Genomic DNA, 10,744 nt, shown 5'->3' on the forward strand with positions numbered 1-10,744 from the left:
TGATTGCAAGGGACGAGGAAGGGATGGGGGGAAGGAGGGAAATCTCACACAAGCCTGCACCAGAAGTTGGCCACCCAGTGGACGACCGGTCACTTCATAGCATGAGTCCTTGAGAAAGCCTGTAAAACGTATCACAGAATCATTGGTCTGGATAAGCAAGGGGAAAGCTTTTGTGTGCTAGCCGCTGGTCTCATCAGTCAGGGTTGTTTTACAAGATGTCTGCTTCCCCAAATATCATTTGTGAGTGGTAATTGTTCTAGAGATGCTGAAGGATAGGAACCGAGAGGGGGCTGAAACAAGAAAATATTAGGCCGCACCTGTAAGGAACTTGGCGTTTTTTTTTTTTTATTTTTTTTTTTAACGTTTATTTATTTTTGAGACAGAGAGAGACAGAGCATGAACGTGAGAGGGACAGAGAAAGAGGGAGACGCAGAATCGGAAACAGGCTCCAGGCTCTGAGCGGTCAGCACAGAGCCCGACGCGGGTCTTGAACTCACGGACCGCGAGATCATGACCTGAGCCGAAGTCGGCCGCTTAACCGACTGAGCCACCCAGGCGCCCCAAACTCAACCTAATTTAAATATGCCGCCGACTTCCGCTCAGGTCATGATCTCGCGGTCCGTGAGTTCGAGCCCCGCGTCGGGCTCTGTGCTGACCGCTCAGAGCCTGGAGCCTGTTTCCGATTCTGCGTCTCCCTCTTTCTCTGTCCCTCTCCTGCTCACACTCTGTCTCTCTCTCTCTCAAAAATAAATAAACATTAAAAATTTTAAACTAGGTTGAGTCATATTACCCATACATGTGAAATAAATATATGATGAATATATATTTGTCTGAGGCATGTCCTATACATCCATATGTATCTATGTACTTATCAATATATACCCCTGTAAGTATAGGTACATGCATGGCACATACACACACATGGTACTCATATACATGTGCAAATATAATTCATAAGTATATAATTCAAATAAGTATTAAGGCACACATTAAATACTTACATAATATTTTATAACGATAATAGAGACTTTCAATATTTTTCTTACCTACAGCTTTGTGTTGCCTATGAAGTATGGTCACTCTCATTAATTTGAAGAGAATTACCATTTGACATTGAAATGTATGACTGTACTTCCTTTATCTTAAGTTTACTTAATTATTTTCAGAGAGAGGGAGGGAGGGAGGGACAGTGAGGAAGAGAGAGAGAATTGCAAGCAGGCTCCGGCTCAGTGCAGAGCCCGATGCAGGGCTCAAACTCCCAAACTATGAGGTCAAGACCTGAGCCTTCAAACCAAGAGTCAGACGTTTGACAGACTGAGCCTCCCAGGCGCCCCTGGCTGTACTTCCTATTGGGAGTCCATGGCAAAGTGTGTCTTTCTAGGGGGTGTTATCTTCCTGTATTCTTTGGCTAAGATATTGAATATGGACTCTTCCTTCTGCTTAGAGTTAAAATCTGACTACTTCTGTTTAAACTCTGCCTATACAACACACTAGTTGTGACCCTGGGCAGGTTGTTTAACTTTTCTGTGCTCCAATTTCGTCACCAGTAAGATGGACACAATAATAGCACCTGCTTCATGAGATTATTATGGGAACAAATGAGTTGAACTTGAAAATACTGAGGTTGGGCTTGGTTCATGGTAGTCGTTCCTAGCGTCTTAAGTAGTCATAGCTAATAAATGTTAGCATTAATTACTTTTACACGTGCATACCAAAACTGTATAGAAGGAGATGGAAGAAAAGATAGGATGGAATTAGTTGGCCTTCTTTTCTTGGGTCATTTCCCACCAATAAGCAATCTCCAATATATTCGCAAGCTGAGCAAACACTTGAAATTGCGTGCCTTTTGTTTATTTGGTTTTTAAGTACTTTGCTTCTCCTAAGTTTTGTTCAGAGATAAGCTTGTAACGTGTTTTAGGGAGCATTTTGTGTGTCATTTGAGAATTGCTGAGTCAGACGAGGAAGTTACTGAATGGATCAGAGCCATTTAAAATAAAAATCCAAAAACTGTTAAAGACAAACATATGTTCAGTAACTCCTGATGAGTGGAGTGGAGCTCACACTTGCATCCATGTGGCCAGAGGACAGGGACAGTGTCAGATAAGACAAATCAGAGATGTTCCCTACATACCTACTCATGCTAAGTCCTGTGCTAAGATAGTATGTGCAAAGCTAGGTAGGAGAGTTCCCAACACAAGGAACTCACAGCCTAGTAACCCTGCTACTTTGTGTTTACACAAAAAGTATAAAACAAGTATATGAACCAAATGTATATGAACCAAAGTATACGAACCAAACCTAAAACCTGTTTTAGGTTTCAAATGAAACAAAATCAATCAATCAATCAGTAGATGTTTTGTCTAAGTGGTCTCAGTATAAATTTAGCCAAACGAATGACTTGTATGAAAATATGATCCAAGGAGGATTATATGGGGTTTCAGAACTCATTCTTAAGAATGTCCTGGCTCCAGTTCATTATTAGACATAGAGGGCTATTGGGAGCCATATGTAGGCTATGCTCTGCTCCTACAGAGAAGGAACAATAGTCTAGTCTTAGTTCTCGAGAATGAAGGAGGATGTGAAGAAGATCCCAGAGAGGGATGGGAAAGAGGATTGAAACGGAGTAAAAGTTCTAGGGCCCTTACAACCGAAACACTTACATTCCGTCTGTCTGAGGCAAGAAACATCAAACTCACTGAGTACCTACTATGTGCCGGCTTGCCGACCTCTTTATACATTTCCAAAGTGAGATCTTTAACACTGCAGAAGGTTAAGTCAGCAATCTTTAAGAGATCGATAAGATAATACAATAAGTAGTCAGAGCGGAATTGTAACCCCTGCTTGCCCAACATTCACATCATGAGATTGCCTTTTCTGTAGGTGTGAAAGAGCGAACACCAGCTTGCCAAATACGCAACGGCCTTTTAGATCCAGCTGGTCAATGACAGGGTGAGGCCATCAGCAGTTACTTGGGGTCAGCCATTTTTTGAGCCCTGACACTGACAAAAAAATGCACTCGACGTACTATGAGCTTGACAGGGCACGCAAAACAGCTGAAACCAATTAGAGACATAAACTAGGATTTTCTGTCCAACTCCAAAATAAATAAATTGTATGCATAGCCATCCACAACTTGGAGTGGGAACCATTTATTGAATCAAGTAATTGCCTCTCAGTGTCTGTAGCAAGTTAACTACCTAAGGAAAATGAGACAAAAAAACACCCTGAATGAAATGCATCTGTTTATCCCATCAAGCAGACTTTTAATTGCAGCATGTCCCTCTGCCAAATCTCTTTGACATTTAAAGGTTGGTGGTCAAGTCTATACTTAAGACTCATGTTGACAAAAGCTTACATAAGACAAAGAAATGAACTACTAATGGTAAATAATGTTAAGAGAAAACAGAAGAGTGGGGATAAGGCAGTGCATATTCTCTCTGTCTTCTATATAATATTGGGCCAAGCCCACAATGCCTTCTTTCCAGAATTACTGGGGAGGGAACAGAGATGTTTCATTGGAATCCTATCTGTCACTGCTCTGCAAGCTTGGGGAGACCCTCAACCTCTCTGCTCCAACTTTCCTCATTCAGAGGTAATTAGTAGTCATTTGTACACTTTGTACATGGCAGAAATTTTTACGTGCATAACCTCATTTACTTACTGTATGCATTCTCCCACAAATTCTGTCACGATGATGATACTGTCCCTGCATTTCAGGTAAAGAAACTAAGGTTTAGAGAATTTTTTGCTCCACGTTATGATGAGAACCCAGGTCAACCAACCTCAAATTCCATGCACTGCCCATCAGAGTGTGTTGGTTCTCGCCACTCTGATAAAATCCAGTTTTTCTCATTTCAAAGTAAGGAGCAATCAGCTGTTAAGACTGTCCAAACTTGACTTTCTTCTTAGTGAACTTTGCTCCACCAGCATCAACTATTTTGATTTAACTCCCCCCTCCCCACCATCATGATATGGAACATTACAGCCTTTGATTCTATGTTCTAAACTTTCTCTTTTTTTTCCATTCTGCACCCTACGGCCTTAGTTCTGAGACTGTCTCCTAGATCTGTACAAGAGTCTTTCCTGGCCACTGCTCCTTCCACAACCTCCTCTAATCTATTCTCTTCATGCTGCTGACTGCTTGGCTTTCTGGATTAGGACTCTGTCTGCTGTGAGAAATCCTTGAATTACTTTCCTCCACCCTCCCAAGGCAGGTGTCACACAGCCACTTATCATCTCCTCCCAGCCCCAACAATAAGTCAGCTGCCCCCAGTTCTCCAGGCATCCTGTGCTTCTCCATGCTTCTGGGTGGTTATCTCTGCCTGGAACCCTGGTGTCCCTTTATCCAAGAACAGACTTCATCTTTGAAATCTCAGCTAGTCCTCAGGATGTTCTTTCCCCTCGTTCTCCTCCTTACTAGCACCCCATCTCTCCTTCTGCACGGATCTATTACAGGCCCATGATTGTCAATTCACAAGGGTTACAGCGAAGGGTTCCCTGAAACTGATAAACAAGGGAAGAAAAATGATTCTCTGGGAGTTAGACCTCAAAACCAACACATAAAGGATCAAAGCAGCTAAGTGCAAAGTCATCTTAAGGAAACAAAATATTTCCCAAGCTTGGAAGATTAGGCTATAATAAATCTGAAACCCTAGGGGCAGGATTTGCTTCAGAATTCAGATTGTTTTTTTGTGATACAAGACAGATACCACATGTTATATAATATCCTTAGCATAATGCACCATGAACATTTTCAATATTTGTGTAATGGAAGTATGAGTCTCACACTAGGAACATAAATGAAAATTATAAATAGCTTCATGTTATTTCAGGTCATAGTCTCCCTAAACTTCCTACAACTTTTGTTTTTCAGAGATTTTGGTATTTCAGAATTGCGGATAATGGAATGCGGATGTGAATATCTCTAAAGAAAGAAAGACTCAATCATAGAAGAGAGAAGTGAGCCATGGAAGTGTAGAAAAGGGAGAAGCGTGGAGAACATGTGAGCAGTGACCAGTCAAGCACTACCCAGCAAGAGGCAGGATTTACTATATTCTGATTCCATTGTCAAGGCCAGCATTGTAAAAAGAAAGAAGTGCTGAGCTCTCTCAACTGAGATCACTAAACAGTTGGCTCATTTGAACAGTATTTTTCTACTCTTGTACTCCCCAAGCCACTGGACAATTATCAATCTTGGCATATATAAAATATCTGCAGAAGAGAGTAATCTTTTCACAACTTTGGGTTCCTACTTCTGTAATAGGTATGTATGTGTATATACATAAGTATATATGTATATGTTAAATTAATACTCTGACCCTGTGGTTTTACATATCAGTCCAGCCCTGGGAGATATATTCCTCCCTCTGTTTATTCATTTATTTGTCAAGTATGTACTAAGCGCCTTGATGAGCAGTTGACTCAAAGCCTAGCCTTGGACCACACACAGAAATCTGCTGATGTAATGGATGTGATTGCCCTGTGAGGTTTGCTAAGAGTCATGCTGCTGGCGTTTCCGTAACATTTCAGGCTTAGCCTCCCTGGGTGGAGGCACCTGGGAAGTTTCTTCTGCTATTTAACTTTCTACAGTGATCACATTTATTTTCTTTATAATAGGTTAGTAATTATTTCCCATTTTTCAAAGTGCAAGTAATGTTACTTTTTGTGAAAGTGTCCTTAACTAAGAATTGATTTGATCTTCACTTCTGCCTTCCCTGGACTGTCAAGAAAAAAAAAACTCGAAACCTTATGTAGTCCACGGTGTCATTGGAGAGGGTTCAGGAGATGAGGGAAGGGGTTTGGCAGTCTGACTTCCAAACCCAAGAATTAAAGATCCCTGTTTGTTATCACCGTCACCACCATCTAATGCCACTGTCCCTCTGACTTTTCATTGTCTCTCGGCTGACTGCCAAGGCTTGTGAGGTCCCACGCAGGAGGATGGGTTTCCATTAAGAACATTCTCATTCCTCTTACTTAGGAAGCCAAGTCTGGGACACCAAGTGCCCAGTCCTTGAAGAACCCACCCACTCACTAGCCATTTAGTCCAAAGTCTGTTAGACTGGATGGAAAAGAAGTTGTAATCTCCTTTGCTCATCTTAATGCTAAGGAGCTACTTTTCTTTGAAATCCTTAAAAACACAAATTTCCCCACCTACCACCCTTGGGAAAGAAATCCAAATTCTCTTAAGGGATCTAGAAGCCTCAAAGACTCAGGGAAATTTCTATATTCAAACATGATCTATTCTTTTCATGTCTTAGGGGAAATAAACCTGAAAAGAGTATTTAATTTATTTATTTGCCTGGAAATATTATTTCTATTTATGATCCCAGCAGGAAACATCTGGTATAGTCAAATCAGGATAATTTGAAGAAGACAATTAAAGGACTGTTTACAAAGGTATAGCCGGTATGTTGGGAAATTACAAGGTGCATTAGTTATTTATTGCTGCATAACAAATTGCCTCCCAAGCTAGAAGCTCAAAACAAGTATTTATTACCTCACAGTTTCTGTGGTCAGGAACTCAGGCACAGCTTAGGTAGTTATCTGCGGCTCAAGGTCTCTTGTGAGATTACAGTCAAGCTATTAGCTAGTACTGTGGTCTCATCTGAAAACTTGACTGGGGACAAACAGGTTCCTTTCAAACTCACATAGTTGTGGACAGGCCTTGCTTCCATGTCGTGACGGCATAAGGCTGTTCTGGGGCATAACAGTTGGCTTCCCCCAGGCATGTGATTCAAGTGAGAATGGCCAAGATAGAATTCATAGCCTTTTCATAACTTCATCTCAAAAGTGTCATCTTAGCTCTCCTGTGTATTCTGGTAGAAGTGAGTCAATAAATCCAGCCCACATTTAAGAAGAGGGGATTATACAAGGGTGTGATTACTGGGAAACAGAATCCCTGGGAACCATCTTGGAGGCTGCTTACCCCAATGAATGGATTGTGAAGTCTTCCAGGGTTAGTTACAGATGAACTGTTTTCATCCCCAGGGCAAAGAGGCAAGGGCAGAGAGCAGTCTACATAACTTGGAAGGATAGTGTCGTGTGGAGAGGGCAGACTTGAGAGACACTGTGCCCTTGGGTCAACGGAACAGACATCTCCAGATGACCCCAGAGAGAGGAAGCAGAGGTAATAAATACCTTGACTTCTTTCTTTTCTCTCCTTCCATCTCTTGGTGGGCCACTAGACTAGCAGAACCCAATCAGATGCCATGAAGCAAGGGAGCACATTGATGTGGTCCATACAAGTCAGCCTGCCAGAGCAGAGAGTGCGTCTGGATGGGTAAATAGCAAACATTGTCACATTATGCTCTAGTAGCTGGCAAATTTCCCATCAAGGACTTTCACATTCCGGGGAATCTTTATTTAAAAGGTTCACTTGAAGGGCAGCTGGGTGGCTCAGTGGGTTGAGTGTCCAACTCTTGATTTCGGCTCAGGTCATGATCTCAGGGTTCCTGCTCCGAGTTCCTGCTAAGTTTGAGCCCTGCATCTGGCTCCATACTGACAGTGTGGGGCCTGCTTGGGATTCTTTCTTTCTCCCTCTTTCTCTGGACCTCCCCCATGCTCGCTCACACACACACACACACACACACACACTCTCTCTCTCTCTCTCTCTAAATAAATAAATAAGCAAAAAAGGTTCATTTGAATTATTATTTGTTTTTTAAGCCTGATTGATCTTAACAACTACATTACAGATTTTTAGTCAGTGAGGAAAGGCTCACCTTTGTCTTTGAATACCCTGCATAACTTTGCCTGTGCCGAACAAGGACTCTTAAAAATCACCGCCATAGTATTTGAGAGCTGGAAAGATCCTTAGATATTATTTAGTAAACACTCATTTTAGGGATGAGAAAATTGCTGAGATGTTAACTGGATTGCTTAAGATCACACAATGCTAAGCCCACATGTCCCAACACTATCTATAATTTACTAATTCCTGAATAGTAATGATAATGACGATAACAAATTGCAAGTGCACAACATTTTCAAGTTTACAAAGAGCTTCCACCCACATCATCTTATTTGAATCTCACAATAATCCTGAGATACTGGGAAGGTAGATGTTATTATTTCCAATTTACGAGTAAGAAAGTGACCTACATAGATATTAGCTATTTTCAGCAGAGCAAAAAGTGATATAATAGGCATCAAAAACAATCCAGACACTTGAGGCTTTTGGGATTCACCTGTTCAGTCTCATCAGATAGATTCATCTCTTCTAATTGACTAAGGCTATGAAATGAGGGGCTGCTCATTGAGAAACCAAGGTTGGACCTTCCTATATGAAGATGGTGAGTGCAGACTGAGTAGGTCTCAGGGAACATTCTAAGAAGAGAAAGGCAGTAAAGCAGCCCCACTAAGGGCCTTCCTTGTCTACCACTGAAGGAGCCGTTCCTGGGCTTCCTGGTGACATCCCTATAGCATCCTCCAAGAAATGGAGCTTCTATCTTTTAGGAGAATCTACACAATGAGCATTCACATAGGAAAAACCCAGGGGGCAAGAGGAGGGTCTTTGGTAGACTTGGGTAGACTAGGTGGAATGTCAAGCCTATACTACTTTGCTAGTTATTATTGCTATGTAACAATTCCCCAAACTTAGTAGGCTTTAAGACAACAACCCTTCATATTACAGCTCACAATTTCATGGGTCAAGAATTCAGTCGAAATTCTGCTGGGCCATTCTTTTGTTTCACGTGGTCATGACGGGGCTGCTCCAGTGATATTCAGCTGGTCTGGTCGGGAAGGGTCAAGAGACTTCAGTCACACAGCAAGGGTTTTGGTGAGGGTGTCTTGAAAGCTTAGCTCACCTCGGCCTCTCTGTAGCTTCGGGGCCCTCCAGGAGATTTCTCCAGTAGGGTAGTTGAGTTTTATACATGCCCACTCACCTTCTGAAGATTTAGAAAGCAGTTTTAGCCTTTTCTTCAAGGCTAGCTCCAGAACTGACATAACATTAGTTTGGCTGTCCAGTTTTGGTCAGTGAAGTCAAGGAGTGGTTCAACAGATCTCATCACTTGGTGGGAAAAGAGACAAAGGTTTATTGCCATCTTTAATCTAGCATAATTCTCACACAAACTTCTCTCATTTCCCCACTGTTTTTCATGCTTACTCCCCATTACAACGTTTTTACAATTATAATCTGAAGGAAATATTAAGGACATGGGCTGGAGGTAGTTTTCAACCTGGGGAACATATATTTGATGATGCAAATTGCAACATCACTTGGGGAGACAGGTTGGGATCATTGATCTCTGTAGTGTGACTGGCATGTGTCTTGCTTCACCAACCTGGGTTTAAATGACAGAATGTATTCATAACATTAAATAAGGTGTTCTTGATTCTCCTAACCACCTACTTGTCTTGCAATTGTTTACAGATTTCTCCCTCCCAGATATATTTTTTTAATTTTTTAAGGTTTTATTTATTTTTGAGACAGAGAGAGACAGAGCATGAGCAGGGGAGGGGTAGAGAGAGAAAGGGAGACACAGAATCCGAAGCAGGCTCCAGGCCCTGAGCCGTCAGCACAGAGCCTGATGCGGGGCTCGAACTCACGGACTGTGAGATCATGACCTGAGCTGAAGTCGGACGCTTACCCAACCGAGTCACCCAGGCGCCCCCCTCCCAGATATTTTAAGAGTCCCCAGGCCTGCTTCCCTATGTTTGATGCTCACATCTCTGTGCCAGGAGCTGGGGTTTGTCCCTCTGAACAGGATTCTGCAGGAGAGGCTACTGCTGCTCTGTCTCTGGTCTCAGTTCTTATTCACCTCCATTTGCCACCTGCCATGGCATCTTGGGACACATTATTAAGGAAATTCATTGCTATCATTTCAATTCCCATGGTGCTGTGAGAGAATGATCCTCCCTCTCCAAGTGCAAAGCACAAAGGTTCCTCATTTTTTATTCTCATACAAGTTGGGTCCCACCGAGAAGTTGCCCAAGTGCCCAGTATTGTCATACATTTTATTCACCTACACAGAGCCAGGTACCGCAGAGTCACTCAGGTAGCCAGGGAAGCTGGCATTGAATAAGTTCCAGCACCTGCCTGGCTGCATGTCATATCTAGATCCCCAATCCAGCCCTTTGCTCAGACAATTGTGCTACCTATGGGACAAAGTATAAATCTCCCTTTTTCTTACGGTATCTTCTCTCCCAGGGTTGCCATGGGCCAGCTCCCCTCCTGGATTCTGCTAGAACTGGCCATCTCCACTTTCTTATTCCCCTCCCTGTAATTTACCATGTAGGTCTCCATGCGTTCATAGGGTTCCTGACCTTTTTTTCTTTAGTTCTCCCTGGGGACTTCTCGCAGGCCCTTAATAAATGTAAACAGATACATGATACGTGTACGCATGTTTGGGGGTGAGATGTAGGGTCTAAACCTTTTTAACAGAAGCATCTTTGCTCCAGAGCCTGTCACCCAAGAACTCTGGATTCTTGGGTTCTAGCCAAATCATATATTTCCCTATTTTCTCTGCCTTCCCCTTGCCTACAAACGTAATTTGGGAGAAAAACAAATTCCGAAAATATCCCAGGTGTAGAGATGTGCTCTTTCCTCTTTATCCCTCAAGGGACTAAACCAAATTGGCTGTCCCCCTGAGTCAATTCTGATTGGTTGGTTATGAACACAGATGGGCCCCTTTTGCTGCTTCTGCCCAGCCTGGGGTGGAAAAAGGGGTACAGGGGAGGAATTGTAGTATTAGGAGCTACCACCACATCTAAGCATAATCACAGCACCTTGGGGTCCAGAGAA

General features: G+C 42.5%; 1 long non-coding RNA gene across 1 annotated transcript in view; it reads left to right on the forward strand.

Annotated features, from left to right (window-relative positions):
- LOC124524698 (uncharacterized) overlaps window positions 1–7,130 on the forward strand; it is a 46,056-nt gene extending 38,926 nt beyond the window's left edge. Inside the window, exons 3-4 of the long non-coding RNA XR_006965301.1 lie at window positions 4,874–5,263; window positions 6,988–7,130. This is a non-coding gene — a long non-coding RNA (uncharacterized LOC124524698). The remainder of the gene's footprint in view (window positions 1–4,873; window positions 5,264–6,987) is intronic.
- The last annotated feature ends 3,614 nt before the right edge of the window (window positions 7,131–10,744 follow it).

Source organism: Lynx rufus, unplaced genomic scaffold (genome assembly GCF_022079265.1).
Source record: "Lynx rufus isolate CCGP_SWC_20201006 ecotype Redwood Valley unplaced genomic scaffold, mLynRuf1.p SCAF_4, whole genome shotgun sequence".
Lineage (NCBI taxonomy): Eukaryota > Metazoa > Chordata > Mammalia > Carnivora > Felidae > Lynx > Lynx rufus.